Source organism: Pecten maximus, chromosome 7 (assembly GCF_902652985.1).
Source record: "Pecten maximus chromosome 7, xPecMax1.1, whole genome shotgun sequence".
Lineage (NCBI taxonomy): Eukaryota > Metazoa > Mollusca > Bivalvia > Pectinida > Pectinidae > Pecten > Pecten maximus.
In genome coordinates, this window is record NC_047021.1 from 38,575,904 (window position 1) to 38,590,630 (window position 14,727).

The following is a 14,727-nucleotide window of genomic DNA, read 5'->3' on the forward strand; positions in this document are numbered from 1 at the left end:
TATTGAGTACCTGAATGCGATACACGTGATTCTTGCAAGACTAGAAGGATTCATCAGGCGGTAAAAAGCATCAAAATGCCTATAGCATCACTTCGACAACTACCATCACTGGGTACCTCGAAAGCGTACACGTATTCATACAATGCATTCTTCAATCTTGGTAAGATAATATCATTGGTAGAAAAAGAACATTCATTATATGAAAATTATCAAAAATAAAACTAAGAGGATGAAGCAATTTACTTCCAATGCCTCCACTACTGATCGAATCATACGAACTCTGGATAACTACTATTCTGTTCAACCAACAGACATATTACTCCATATAAAAAATAAATGTTTGGTTATGTGTTGTTTAATGTACAATTTATCAACAGGGGTCATTTATAGTTATGGACAGCTTTCCCTGTTTGTGACATGCATGCGTGTGGTGATGTGTGCATAAATACATGTTTCAGGAGTCTGTAGTATGTTCATGTTTGTCCCCTTGTGGTATTAATCTGGAAAACTTTTAAACAAATTTAAGCTTGTTCCAGCACAGGCCACCTATGTCTTTCCCTTGGTTGTCCTATAGATTAAGAATATGGTCAATATAATCTCTCTCATTTGATATAAACAATAAACGCAGAGAATATTTCCCGAACTATTAAGTGCTATCGCTTCACACAAACTTGTATCACTGACTAGGATTGATGTTTAAACGGGAATAGACTATACAATCTCAACAAATGTTTGCATTTCAGGAAAAAACACTTTTGGGGGAAAACCTGTCAGATTTTTAAGGTTCAGTCAGGCTGATCTTGTAATTTCAAAGTAAGAGGAGGTAAAACCATTTGTTTGTATACATGTTTTTGAGTTAACTAACAGCATATTTATCCAATTACAAAAAATATTGCCAAATTTAAAATCATGTAAGCATTTCATTACCCATCCCCATTCAATTCTGTCAAAGGCTTTTTGTTGGTCTAAAAATATCATGGATCCTTCTTGGTTTTCAATGTCACAATAATTAATTATATCTTGCAAAAGTCTGTTAGCATCCATAATGTTTCGGCCTGCTACAAATCCTTTTTGATCTGTATGAATTATTTTTGGTAGTACTGTTTTCAATCTATTACTTTAAATTTTTGCAATTTTATAATCAGTATTCAACAGTGTCAATGGTCGCCAATTCTTAATATCTTCTCGCTCACCTTTCTTATAAAGTAGTTTTATAATACCATTATGTTGTGAGTTTGTAAACTTATTGTTACTGAAAATTTCCATAAACAATTTTATAATTTCATCTTTTATTAAGTACCAGTATGTTTTGTAAAATTCAGCTGTTATACCATCTTCTCAGGGAGATTTATTTAATTTTAAGTCATTTATTGCTGTAATGATCTCTTTCTGTTCTATAGGTCTTTCCATAAAAGTGCTTTCTTCTTCTGTTAGTTTGTTTTCTATACGTTCTGTTAACTGTTCCGCTTTGTCAATATCCAACCCCTCTGAGCTGACGAGTTTTTTTTTTTTTTTTGTTCATAAAGTATATTATCAATCCCAGTTACATAGTGTCCTTCCTCATTTTTTATTCTGAACCATTGTGTATTTTCTGCATTTTTCTTTTCTAATCCAAAGAAATACCTTGTTGATTTTTCTCCTTCTTCGTAATCTTGGACTCTTGATCGGACTTTTGCAGCATCTGCTCTATTATTATGGTATTGTTTGATTTTAGTTTGCAACTTTTCTATTGTATTAAGGGTTACTGGATCATTAAAATTGGCCTTAACAAGTGTATCTAGTTGATCTTCAATTTTTGTTATTTCCTTTACTTTAATATTAATCTGCTTTCCAACTTCCATTGTCAGATCTTTTATCTTTATTTTGGTAATATCCCACCATTCAAGAATAGTTTCATACATGTCTATTTCTTTTATCCAATGTTTCCAGCAAGCTTCTAATGAATTTTGAAAAATATCACTTTTAATAACCTTTTCACTTAATTTCCATGAACCTGGCCCTCTATCAGCCTCATATAAAAGTAATTTCATTGAAATAGACTTATGGTCACTATAAGGATAATGTTTAATTTTTATATTACTCAATAACGATGATATATTTTCATGTGTTAGAATCATGTCAATTCGTGACTTTGATAGTCCACGTTGAAAAGTATACTGAACTGTAACTGGGTAGTGTATTCGCCATATGTCCTGTAAGCTGTAGGTAGCAATCAATGTGTTTAATTCATTACAACCTATGTCATCCATATTTTGGTTTGAATTCCTATCTTTTGACTTATCCAAAACACAATTAAAATCACCAATTAAAATATTTGCAGTATTATTATCAGTTATGATGAGCCTACCCAGTGTGTTAAAAAAAATGCTTCCTTTCATTCCCTTTATTTGGTGTGTAAATGTTAATTATCTGAAAGGTTTTATTTTCTGTTGACATTTTACAGGATAAAATTCTCCCATGGTTATCTCTCAAATCTTCGGATATTTTAATGTAAGATTCTATTTTTCTAGTAAATAGAATGGCAACACCTCTCGATTCGGTTGTTCCATTATTCCAAATACTTTCTCCACCTGTTATATCCTTCCATTCATTTTTCCATTTTACAACATCCGAATCTACACAGTGTGTTTCTTGTATACAAATAATATCAATTTTTCTACTTTTCATCCAGTGCATTAATCTTGCTCTCTTGCTACTATTTCTCATACCATTTACATTTAAGGTAGCACATTTTAAAGTATTATTAGACTTCATTGTAGCACATTATATTTTATACATGTCTTATATTTACATATTTTACATTCTGGATTCATTTTCGACAATTTCCATTTTACCACATCCAATCCATACAGTATATTCATTGTATACAAATAATATCATGTTTTTACTTCTCATCTTGCTCTCTTATTACTTTTTTCTCATACTTAAAACATTTTAAAGCATTGTTATTATACTTTATACATGCATTATATTTATATATTATACACTTATTTGAATAAAGCTGCATTATCACCTTCAAACAATCAGCAAACTTAGTTAGATAATCATGATTATAAACTTAGACAAAACATTTCTGGTGTTTTCAAAATAAACACTTCAATCGCATAGCGCCACACCAAAGCACCTGAACCTCGTTTTGTAGCAAAAACTAAAGGCTATATACACATGTACATGTAAATATTATAAAGAATTTGTATATCGATTTAAGGGTGAACATGTAAATGGTATTGATTTGAGAAGTGTAACCATATATTTTAAACATTTGATCGCTGACACGAGTAATACTGCCAACGCTGCGAACAAATCACAACCATAATTTTAACACCACGCACATAATGGTGCAGTGAGTGTCAATCAACGCACCTGAGCGACACGTATCTCTAGTCACGGTACAATGCACTTGTCACAGATCGACACGTGTAAATATTTCACACATACGTTGTTAAATATTTTTCTTAATATTGCATAGTACGTACCATTTTAGGTCCTGAACTTCACATTCTATTTCACCGGTAAATATAATTCATTATAGCTATTAGCTATTATTATAATAATATTATAGCTATTAGCTATTATTATAAATTCATCATTACAGACTTACTTCAAAGTGTAGATAGAGCCGCGTAGCCCAATCGCAAGCTGAAAGGCATATACCCCCTCGCTCTCCAATCACAATATTGCTACAAATAGCACAAACACCAAGGCGGCAAAATGATAACATGTACATTACACATGTTAGGTATGAGTAGTACTAGCGGATCCAGAGGGGGGGGGGGGGTGTCCCCCTTTCAAATACCTGGATCCGGGGGGGGGGGGGGGGGGGGTCCCCCTTTCAAATACCTGGATCCGCGCCTGAGTAGCGTAGTGATTGATTTATTCTTATTCTTATCTAGAATATTACTTTAATTGAGACTGTTTAGTAAATTTAACTTTTCGATTTATCACAAAATACAGTGCAAGATACAAATAACAACATAGTGTTGAACTTCGCTTCTCTCGAGATCGTTAAAATGTTACATATATATAGTGTTTTGTTTTATAAGTGTCGAAATTTCATTTCCCGGTAAACATTTGCGCTACTTATCTAGGTAGGATTTAATCAAATAATTTGGAGTGTATATATGTACTATACATTTACAACACAATGCATCTCTAGTATCGCTAGTATCAATCGTGATTTCACTACATAAAAATGTATCCCTGTTTTTCACAACATTGGGCTGTGGGCTGAGATACTGTAAGTTCAAAATGTAAGTCCAGCTACAGTAATGGCCGTACAACAACAAACACATAACGATATCGGGCAGTGCACCTGTCAATCATGAGTCAAGTCCTTTGTTTCACTAATCCCCAACACTCTTCCACATCGTGTCGCGCGTTGTCAGTAAACAGGTGACCACTCGGGTTTTGAGCCTGTGTCAGTCGGTGTTTTAACCGAGATGCAACCGACTGAGTGAGTGGAATGAAGATATTATACCTCGCCACTGTGGCAGTGATTTGGGACCATACCACCTGACGAGTACTGTATTTAATTCAAAATTGCATGATCTCGTCAATAATTATGTATCATTGCTTTCATTTTAAGTTTTCTCCTTAAGGTTTTAATCTAATTGTGACAGGTTGTAATAGGGGATATAACTCCTTCTGTGGTGGAAATGCAGGGTCAGAAAGGGCATATAGTCCAATACAACATCCGTGTTGAATTGTTTTCTTCTGTATGGCCTATTCGATGATCACAATGTTTTCAAACTTGGTCTGGGACATTGCTGGCCTAAGTATTGTTCAAGAAACTTAAGACACTCTTCTGGCCCCAAAGGAGGGGGGAGTGGGACCCAAAAGGGCGATTCTGCAATTGTAATGCACAATCTGTAATTATGGTTACAAATCATGAATGCTACTTGGTTTGTTTGAATGAATGACCTTTACCTTCATTAAATACCACTGGAGCTAGACATGCAATAACCTTGTAAATCTTCAACTCAATAACCTTGAGGCCAAGATACCTAATATTGGGCCGGTAGTATGCTGGTGAAGAGATACAAAATTTGTTTACAAACGAGCAATATTGACGTATTTTCAAGGTCACATCAGACAAACATGTCTAAATGTTTTAAACTTTTTTTCTCTCAATATCAAAAAGAGGTCCAGAGAAGGTGATTAATGCTGGCCCATATGGCCTCTTCTTTGGTTGCTGCACAATACCTTAAGTACTCTTTCAGACTCGGATGTCAAAGGTCAATGCCACTATTTCTGTCAATGAAAATCAGTTGCTTGGAATACCACATGTAGCTTCAGATTTGAAAGTCAATCATTAAAGATAATGTAACTATCGATAGAAAAATAATGCACATATCAATCAAAGACCATGCTTTCCCTAGATGAACAAGAGGTCAAGGGTCATTAAGTTCTCTGGGCATGGTATTATTTTTTCTATTTATTGTTTTCAATTTTCTTGCATTTGGTAATTGTAATTTTTTGTCAGAACCAACATCTCATTTGCAAACGAATTTTTACAGTGCAGCGCTTACGACTTTCTCAGCTATACTTTATTGTTATCAACTCAACAACTTCACAATACCTATTATCTGGCATCACAATATACAGCCATGAATGCACTGTTAGGCTAAAATTCTGTTTACAAGGTGCAAAGCAGCAAAATTTTCGCCCGGTGGCTATAGTTCTCGGGGCTATAAAGAGCCCCGGAGAGCTAAAAATTATTAGAAGCCAATGCTACTGGTCACACATTTTTTTTTATATTCTTTACGTAGTTGGATACGGCAGCATTTTAGATACTTTAATATATAAATACTTATTACCGGTTAGCTTGTACCTAAATAAGTATTTATATAATAATCCGAATCTTTATGTTAATGACCGTAGCAACTAAACAACAACTATTCTGAATACATATTGATAAAATTATATGATCTGAACACACGGGAACATTGTACGATGTTTACTTGCCGAAATGTACGCCAATCCAGACCGCCTCACAGCTTCAGGTCGCCGTCTTTGTTCAAATCAAAGTATCTGTGCGTTTGAAAGTGTCAGTATTGCAAAGCTTCCAAAAGATCTTGTGATAAAACAATTAAGATTAATTTCAATTACTTATGCTTTAGGTTAGCGAATCGTAGCAATCATTTACGATGGAACTTTAATGTTGCACTTAATACTGATCACAATATCTTTATTTATGAATTCGATGACGTAACCGGAAGTCAACATGATATTAGAACGTGACCCGGAAAACATGACAATTATAAAAGATGAAGATCATTGAACATTACCGGATTATTTTCGCATTTTTTGAGACACCAATATGCTAAAATACAACGGAAGGTAACAATGATTTAGTTCATAGCTTTCGTATCAAGTTAAACGAACAGTTATTGCGTAAATTTCCGTTTTTGCTTCACCTAGTTGCCAGGGCTAGACCTACTTACGTTTTAAAGTTTACGGATACAGTGTGGTCATATAAATGATTCATCTTCTCAACCATAGTCGATCTAAATACTTAACCGCGGGATTTTTTCTATTAAGAACATTTGTACTTCTCAGGTACAGTGCATCTTTGTTTAAATATGACTGATCTACAGGTCTGATCTGACTACCCTCAGCTGACCCTGACCACAGGGCCACGTTACTATCGTATCCTTTTGTAAACACTTCATACTTAATGTCTGTGTATCCCATGTATTAACTTCATACTTCTGTTTACCATATGACTCTTTCTACTCTATAACTCATAACCTGTGTAAGGTTTACTGGTTATGAGTCACAGGGTAATCAGACACACATGTACAAGTATCAAGTGTATCACAGGTTAAAAGTCATAGGTAAACAGACATATAACAGGAGAAAAAGAAAACGTAGTAGCGAGACCGGGGTTCGAACCCAGGACCTTCCAAATTCTAGACGGACACTCTACCACTGAGCTACCCGGTCCCCGATGATCAACCCAGTCCAGTTCCGCAAGATTCCTCCCTCCTTTTATCAAGTCTTCGCCCCCACAGACAACATAATCGGATATCCCGTACCTTTAGCATCATCCCAATGCTTTAAACAATGATTTGGAAGCTCGCAAAATATGTAACAGGAGAAAGATAGTAGCCAGACTGGGGTTCGAACCCGAGACCCTGCAAACTCTAGACGTACACTCTACCGCTGAGCTACCAGGTCGCTGATCGATGATTCGTTTATTTTCATGAAATAATCCCAAATTAGCTTAAAGGATGATAAAAATGATTTCAATCAATGCCTCCACGACGGATCGAACCTGGGAACTCTGGATAATTACTATTCTGTTAAACCAACACACATCTACTCCATATCAAAATCAATGTTTGGTTATGTATTGTTTAACTCACAACTTCTCAACAGGGGTCATTTATAATTATGGACGGCCTTCCCGATAGTGACATACATGTGTGTGGTAAATGTGTGCATTGATACATGTTTCAGGAGTCTGCGGTATGCTCGTGGTTGTCTTCTTGTGGTATTAATGTGGAAAACTTTTAATTTTTTTAAGATTGTTCCAGCACTGGCAACCTATGTCTTTCCCCTGGTTGTCATTAAAATTAAGATATTTATTAATTTAATCTCTTTCACTTGATCATATAAAAACAGAGAATATTTCCCCAAATATTAAGTGTAATCGCTTAACACCGACCTTGTAAAATAATAATACTAATGATCACATTAAATCGTCTGCATGCAGGCATGCAAGATACCACGACTAATATAGAGAAAGATGATTCGCGCCCCTATAAATTGTGTAATCTACCAGGAATATCAGGTATGCCTTTGTATACTTCCTGGTATACAGTCGTTTCTCCTATTTGGATTCCATGACAACCGTATTACTTAGTTTTTTTTTCAAATTCTGCGTACATTCTTCAACAATACAACGTACGTTTATGCAAACAAATAACAATCACAATTATTTTAAGTGGGTCATTACAACCATGCTATATCAAACGATGCTAAAAATAAAAAGGTTTGAGGGTAAGATACTATTAACAGCAGCTGTTTTACAGATAGTATTTAAAATTTTGAGATACAAGAGAGGCTTGAAAGTTTTATTTATGTTGCGGGAACGGGGGCACACACTAATTATTTGAAATTCTAGAGGCTACTAGATATGTCATTTATCTTTCTTTTGAATTTGTTTTAAATATTTGTAGTAAATGGTAAGGACTGACAATGTTAAAAAACGCATAAATTTGCATTCAAAGTTGGTTTATGTTTAATTTTTTCTGCGATGCGGTAGACGTTCACATTGCCTGTAACCTAAATTACCATACCACGCCTTTGAAATATAACATCAAAGTGGATATAAAAGGATTAACCTCGAAAGGACTTAAAGAAAGATTTTCAAGATTCTATCTGATTATGTTTAAACAAAGCAGTTATTTTAATCTTGGTGACAAACTTTCATATACCTTAGCTGTATATAAACATGCCTGAATAATCTAGGAATATCCCTGGTTCAAATGCCTAACTAACGTTATCTTTAATTGTCTACCAAGTCAATTCTTGACTTGATTATATATGCTTTCTATGCACTTTTAGACGCGGGAACAAATTAGTTACAAAAAATATTTGTTTAGAAAATAACCTGTTAGATGTAACAACATCTAACGTTAGATGTTAGATAATGTTAATTAACATATGCCATTGCAAATGTAATGGAGTTTCCTGAAGGCGAATCCCCTAAATGCGCTTGATTTGCCCGCCGAAGGATTTTGTTTAGTTAGCATATTTTAATTTTATCTAATGGTCTTCCCTAAAAAGGCGTTATACATATTTTATGTTTTCGTTTAACTTAGAGAATAAAAAAAGCTTGTCGCCCATTTAATATTCATATTTGAAATGACGTCAATAAATTACTGTACTATAAATAATGTCTGCTCTGTGTAAAGCAAACAGTTAGTCTTATTAAGCGAAACAGTTCGTACTTATTGCAAACAGACTTCCTGTGCAAATTCTAAAATACACTTTAGAAGGAAGATGAAGTCAGCTTTCCTCATTCCAATTGCCGTCGTGGTATGCCTTTCTGTTTTCGTCGACGTCCAGTCATCTGCAATCGGACATAAGAGAAGCGTAAGTAAACATTTAGATACTTATTCTTATATATTTTTTTACACTTTTGAAGAATATTTTAGCTATATTTGAACTATTTGAACAATTCAAGGAAATAATGAAAAAAGTTGTTAAAACTTAAAAACTTAAAGTATTGATTGTGAAGTCGTAAAGGAGTTGCGTGGCTATTCTATTAAACTGAGGGATACTAAATTTACTCTAATTTGAATCTATTTGCATGTGGACGACATATCATTCCAAGATTTTTTGATTTTTTTTGCCTAAGGAATGTCTTTAACTAGATATGTTATGCAGTCCTTGAAAAGGATTGTTACTACATCAAAAGTATACCATGATTTAATGACTTGTTATATACTAACCTAGCTTTGATCGAGGTTTCCACCTGAAAACCTGATTTTTTATGTTTGATGGGACAGTGGAATAAATGAAATAAAAATTAGATACGGTAATTAAAAATATTGTCCATCTATTTACAATAGTGCGCACGTCACTTAAATTATTCTTGTAAAATTAACATGAATACGAATAGTTTGCCCTAAAAAAGTTACTGATGATGTACAGTATATTGCATGTATTTTATGAAAAAATAAATAATCAAAGATTTTTTTTATAAAATGATTTGGCATAGAAAATTATTCCATATTGAATCTCGATATAATTTCTATCAAGAGTTGCGGCGTTTCAATCTGAAATAATAAATTACTCTAAATTGTCTTTTTGATAATGAGAATGTTTTGTAGAGTGTTTAGATAAAAAGCAATTCAGCTTTAAAGAATATATGTACTGATATAATTGCGAGTGCTGCAAGATGACCCATATTTCTAAGTAAGATCTGTCAAGATTGGTATATTGTGTTAAAACATATTGCTACCAGGAGTTGGTGCAAATATGAAAAATATGAAAATATCATCTTAATAAACGATACGTATATAAAGTTAGGATCAGATATCTATGATGCCTTTCATCCAAAAGAACTGTAATTAATACAATAAGAGAATATACTAATATCAGAAAAACAGTATAAACAGTGAATCGAAAAGAGTGAAATCCAAATGTCAAGTGAAATGGGAAAACGGAAAACAGTTCCTAAATGCTAAACTGAAGAATTGTATACAATTGCGAAAATTCCTCTTCTTTAATTATTTCAAAGCTTCTTACCTATATGTATATTACTTTCCTTTGTTTCGACTACTTGTAAATATATATCTGTTTTCCTTCTTAACAAGAAATACTATGTCACATTAAAATATATTTAAATGCAATGAAAGCTATGTCAGTTTTCTTTTAAAGAGGCTTACCCGCAGACGGACCGGTAAACGGCACATCTCCGATCACTAAATAAACAATTACAGAATATGTATTAAAAAGACGTTTTAAAACTCAACCTGAGAGGGAAATGTATGGAATATAACGGCAAATCTTCTTTGTAAATCGCCGCTGTCTTTGAAGTTATCACTGTGCGGCACTGTGCACGTGCTTGTTTCTTTGATGTTTCAATCAAATTAGACTCCACTTTATAGCGGGGACTTATTGCGGGTTGCGATTAAATAAATAATATTTAAAAAATGAGGTTTTAATATCACTTTTCAGCGTTTTATAAGGAATATAAAATGAAAAACTCAACAATTCCAACAATCTGTCATGTGTAAAAAATCTTTTTCTATTAGCCAATTTTTCTGATCTCTCTGCGGGCAAGCCTCTTTAAGCAATTGTGTAATTATACGTGTTCGATTCTGCATGCGTATACATTCTGTATGTACGAATCTTAGGAAAGTTTAATGTAATACTTGTGTTGCCTCTTTTATGATATATTCATTCCTAAGGGGGGAAAATGAGATAAATATTATATAAGCATGCATACTGTATGGTGTCAATAGATTTCATGATTGTGAAAATATTACAAGGTTTCCTAGTATTTTGGAGGCAGATAATTGAAATTTACATGTAATTGTTTAAATGCAGGTGGAGGTTTCCGCGGAAGAGACAAAGGATGCGTCATCGAAAGGTAAGAGATTTGTTATTAGTTAATAGAATGTTAAAGTTGTATGGTTTAAGACTTCGTTTAACAAAGTTTAAAGAAAAAAAAAGCTGCATCTTTGGCGAACGCTTCATATTTACACTATCATTCTAAAGTTTGATCACTGAAATTTTTTTGGCACAATCTTGTGAAAAACATTTTTGTGTTTTCGGTGTCGGATGAAAAGTGGAAACGAGGACATGGTAATAGCTATGTTGATGAACAATATAATCCAATTATGATAACAATGAAATGAAGAAAAAAAAAGATTTTTTTTATCTGACTTTACTATTTACCATTGGTCATAGATTTATTCTGATGTCAACGACGTTTCGAATAAACTATTTAGAAATATATGTTTTAAGTCGCTGGTTTCTAATCTTCGTTCTCAAGGTAGTAATACACTTGAATATGTAAACGTGGTGATAGCTACAATAGAAGATGATTATGATTTACAAACCTACCTAATGTTTAACTAACCTTTGACGGATTGCATCGATATTTGTAATTCTGTTATGATAAACCATAATTCAAGTTTAAATATTCCATTGGAAAACAGACAGCATCAGGTACTGTCCTTTTATGAAATGGAAACAAAATAATCATGTCAAGCACAATGTATTTTTGATTATATTATTTTTGTTTAGCATCGAGCAGCATGAGCCTTGAGAGCGCTGAGAGCAATTCTGCAGGTAAATAAATTAACTTACGTTACGGTGAACTGCAGATTCAGTACCAAATTAGCGCACTGCTGAAGATTTTGTGCTTTGGATTTGTTATTGTTTACCACCGTGGAAAGGTTAACACAGTCCGAGGGCGAGCTAATTGCGTGTCTGTGTTAGTTGGCGTTTAACCGGCCATCAGAATGGATCGCGAAGTGACATAACAGTCGATGGCACGATATCACATGGTCTCGGCCCGTGAACAGAGGAAAATATTGAGACTAAATATAACTCAGTTTTTTTTTTTTAATTTTAATCAATAAGCATTCTATTTCTCAAATAAAGTTCTTTTCCGCGGTAAAGTATTCATGATTTGTTCAAGCTCGACACATAAATTATTCGGATTTGGACCAAGGATCGTTATTTACTTACTCATCGAGAAAAAAACGATCATATTGTGACATACTGCTTAACAACCATGGTGACAAACAGTAGCTGTCTATTGTGTTCAAAATATTTGACAATGTTTTATCGATTGTTTTCATTACCATTTTTCAAAATAGCGAAAAAATGGTGAACGAAGTGAAAACTTTTGTATTAGTTGATGAAACATAATTGGATGATATACCAGGTATTTTGCAGGATCACATTACGTCATATTTGTCATTTTGATAGTTGCAAGTGGCAGAGTGTATTGAAACATTAAATTTCATTGTATTCACATATCATTTCGATCAAAAGCAAAAATCACAAATTAGAAGCATGCGTTAATTTATTTGCTAACGAAAATATCCCAACCCTCTTTTCTTTTCAATTAAAAAGGAACTTTTTATTTAAAATTTCGTGTAAGTTTACAAGAAGCTCAGAACTGTCCTTTTCTGTCGTTTTCATTGATGTCAACTGCAACATTCTTTTGTAATCAGCGATGTAGATGAAGTGTTGATTATGATCACTGAAAAAAAATTTGCCACAAATTTGTGAGAGAGATTTTTGTATTTTCAGTGTTGGATGAAAAAAGGAAACGAAGACAAGGTAAGAGCTCAGATGATGAACAATATAATCCAATTAAGATAACAATGAAATGAAGAAAAAATATAGATTTTTATCTGACTTTACTATTGACCATTGGTCATATATTTATTCTGATGTCAAAGACGTTTTGAATAAACAATTTAGAAATATATGTTTTAAGTCGCTAATTTCTAATGTTCGTTCTCAAGTTAGTAATATACTTGAATATATAAACATTGGTGACAGCTACAATTGAAGATGGTTACAACTTACAAACATACCTAATGTTTTAACTAATTTTGACCGACTACATTGATATTTGTAATTCTGTTATGATAAACCATATTGCGAGTTTAAATATTCCATTGGAAAACATACAGCATCAGGTACTGTCCTTTTATAAAATGGAAACAAAATAATCATGTATTTTTGATGTTATTATTTTTGTTTAGCGGCGAGCAGTGGGAGTTTTGTGTGTTAGGTGGCGTTTAACCGAGTATCAGAATAGAGCGCAAAGTGACATAACAGTCCATGGCATGATATTACATGGTTTCGGCCCGTGAACAGAGGAAAATATTGAGACTTAATATAACTCTGGGTTTTTTTTTCAATATTAATCAATAAGCGTTTTTTTTTTTTTTTTTTTTTTGTCAAAAACGATCATTTCGGTGGTAAAGTATTCATGATTTGTTCAAGCTCGACACATAAATTATACGAGTTTGGACAAAGAATCGTCATTTACTTACTCATCAACGAAAAAAACGATCATATTGTGACATACTTTTTAACAACCATGATGACACACATTACCTTCCATTGTGTTCAAAATATTTGATAATGTTTGTGGGTTGTTTTCATGACCATTTTACAAAATAGGGAAAAATGGTGAATGAAATGAAAACTTTTGTATTAGTTCATGAAATATCAATGTATAATTTTCTAATTTATCAGGCATTTTGACATGACCACATGTTTGTCATTTTATTAGTTGCAAGTGTCAAAGTGTACTACATAATTAAATTCCATTGTATTTAAATACCTTTTCGATTAAAGTCAAAAATCTCAATTTCAAAGCATGAGTTAATTTATTTGCTAACGAAAATAGCCCCCTTTTAATTGATTTTTGTGTATTTTTACAAGAAGTTTATAACGGTCCGTTTCTGCCATTTTCATTAATGCCAAATGCAACATTCTTTTTGTAATAAGCAATGTAGATGAAGTGTTGCTTATAATCAATGGCATATTTTTTGGCACAATTTTGTAAGTGAGATTTTTGTATTTCCAGTGTTGGATGAAGATCTGATAAGAAAACAACGTAAGAGCTCTGATGATAAACAATATAATCCAATTATGATAACAATGAAATGAAGAAAAAAAAATGAAAGATTTTTTTATCTGACTTTACTATTTACCATTGGTCATATATTTATTATGATGTCAACGACGTTTTAAATAAACTATTTAGAAATATATGTTTTAAGTCGCTAATTTCTAATCTTTGTTCTCAAGTTAGTAATATACTTGAATATGTATACATTGGTGACAGCTACAATTGAAGATGGTTACAACTTACAAACGTACCTAATGTTTTAACTAATTTTGACCGACTTCATTGATATTTGTAATTCTGTTATGATAAAGCATATTGCGAGTTTAAATATTCCATTGGAAAAGCACAATGTATTTTTGATTTATTATTTTTGTTTAGCAGCGAGCAGTAAGAGCTTTGAGAGCGCTGAGAGCAGTTCTGAAGGTAAATAATTTAACTTACGTTACGGTGAACTGCAGCTTCAGTACCAAATTAGCGCACTGCTGAAGATTTTGTGCTTTGGATTTATCAGTGTTTACCACCGTGGAAAGGTTAGCACAGTCCGAGGACGGGCTAGTTGAGTGTCTGTGTTAGTTGGCGTTTAACCGGCGATCAGAATGGAGCGC

The 14,727-nt window shown here is 33.2% G+C and overlaps 2 long non-coding RNA genes across 2 annotated transcripts in view; both read left to right on the forward strand.

Moving 5' to 3' along the window:
* LOC117330786 overlaps window positions 1-14,727 on the forward strand; it is a 44,280-nt gene that overhangs the window by 26,363 nt on the left and 3,190 nt on the right. The window lies entirely within an intron of this gene.
* LOC117330787 lies at window positions 8,841-11,796 on the forward strand. Its single transcript, XR_004533401.1, has 3 exons — window positions 8,841-9,102; window positions 11,065-11,107; window positions 11,767-11,796. It is a non-coding gene; the product is annotated as an uncharacterized LOC117330787 (long non-coding RNA).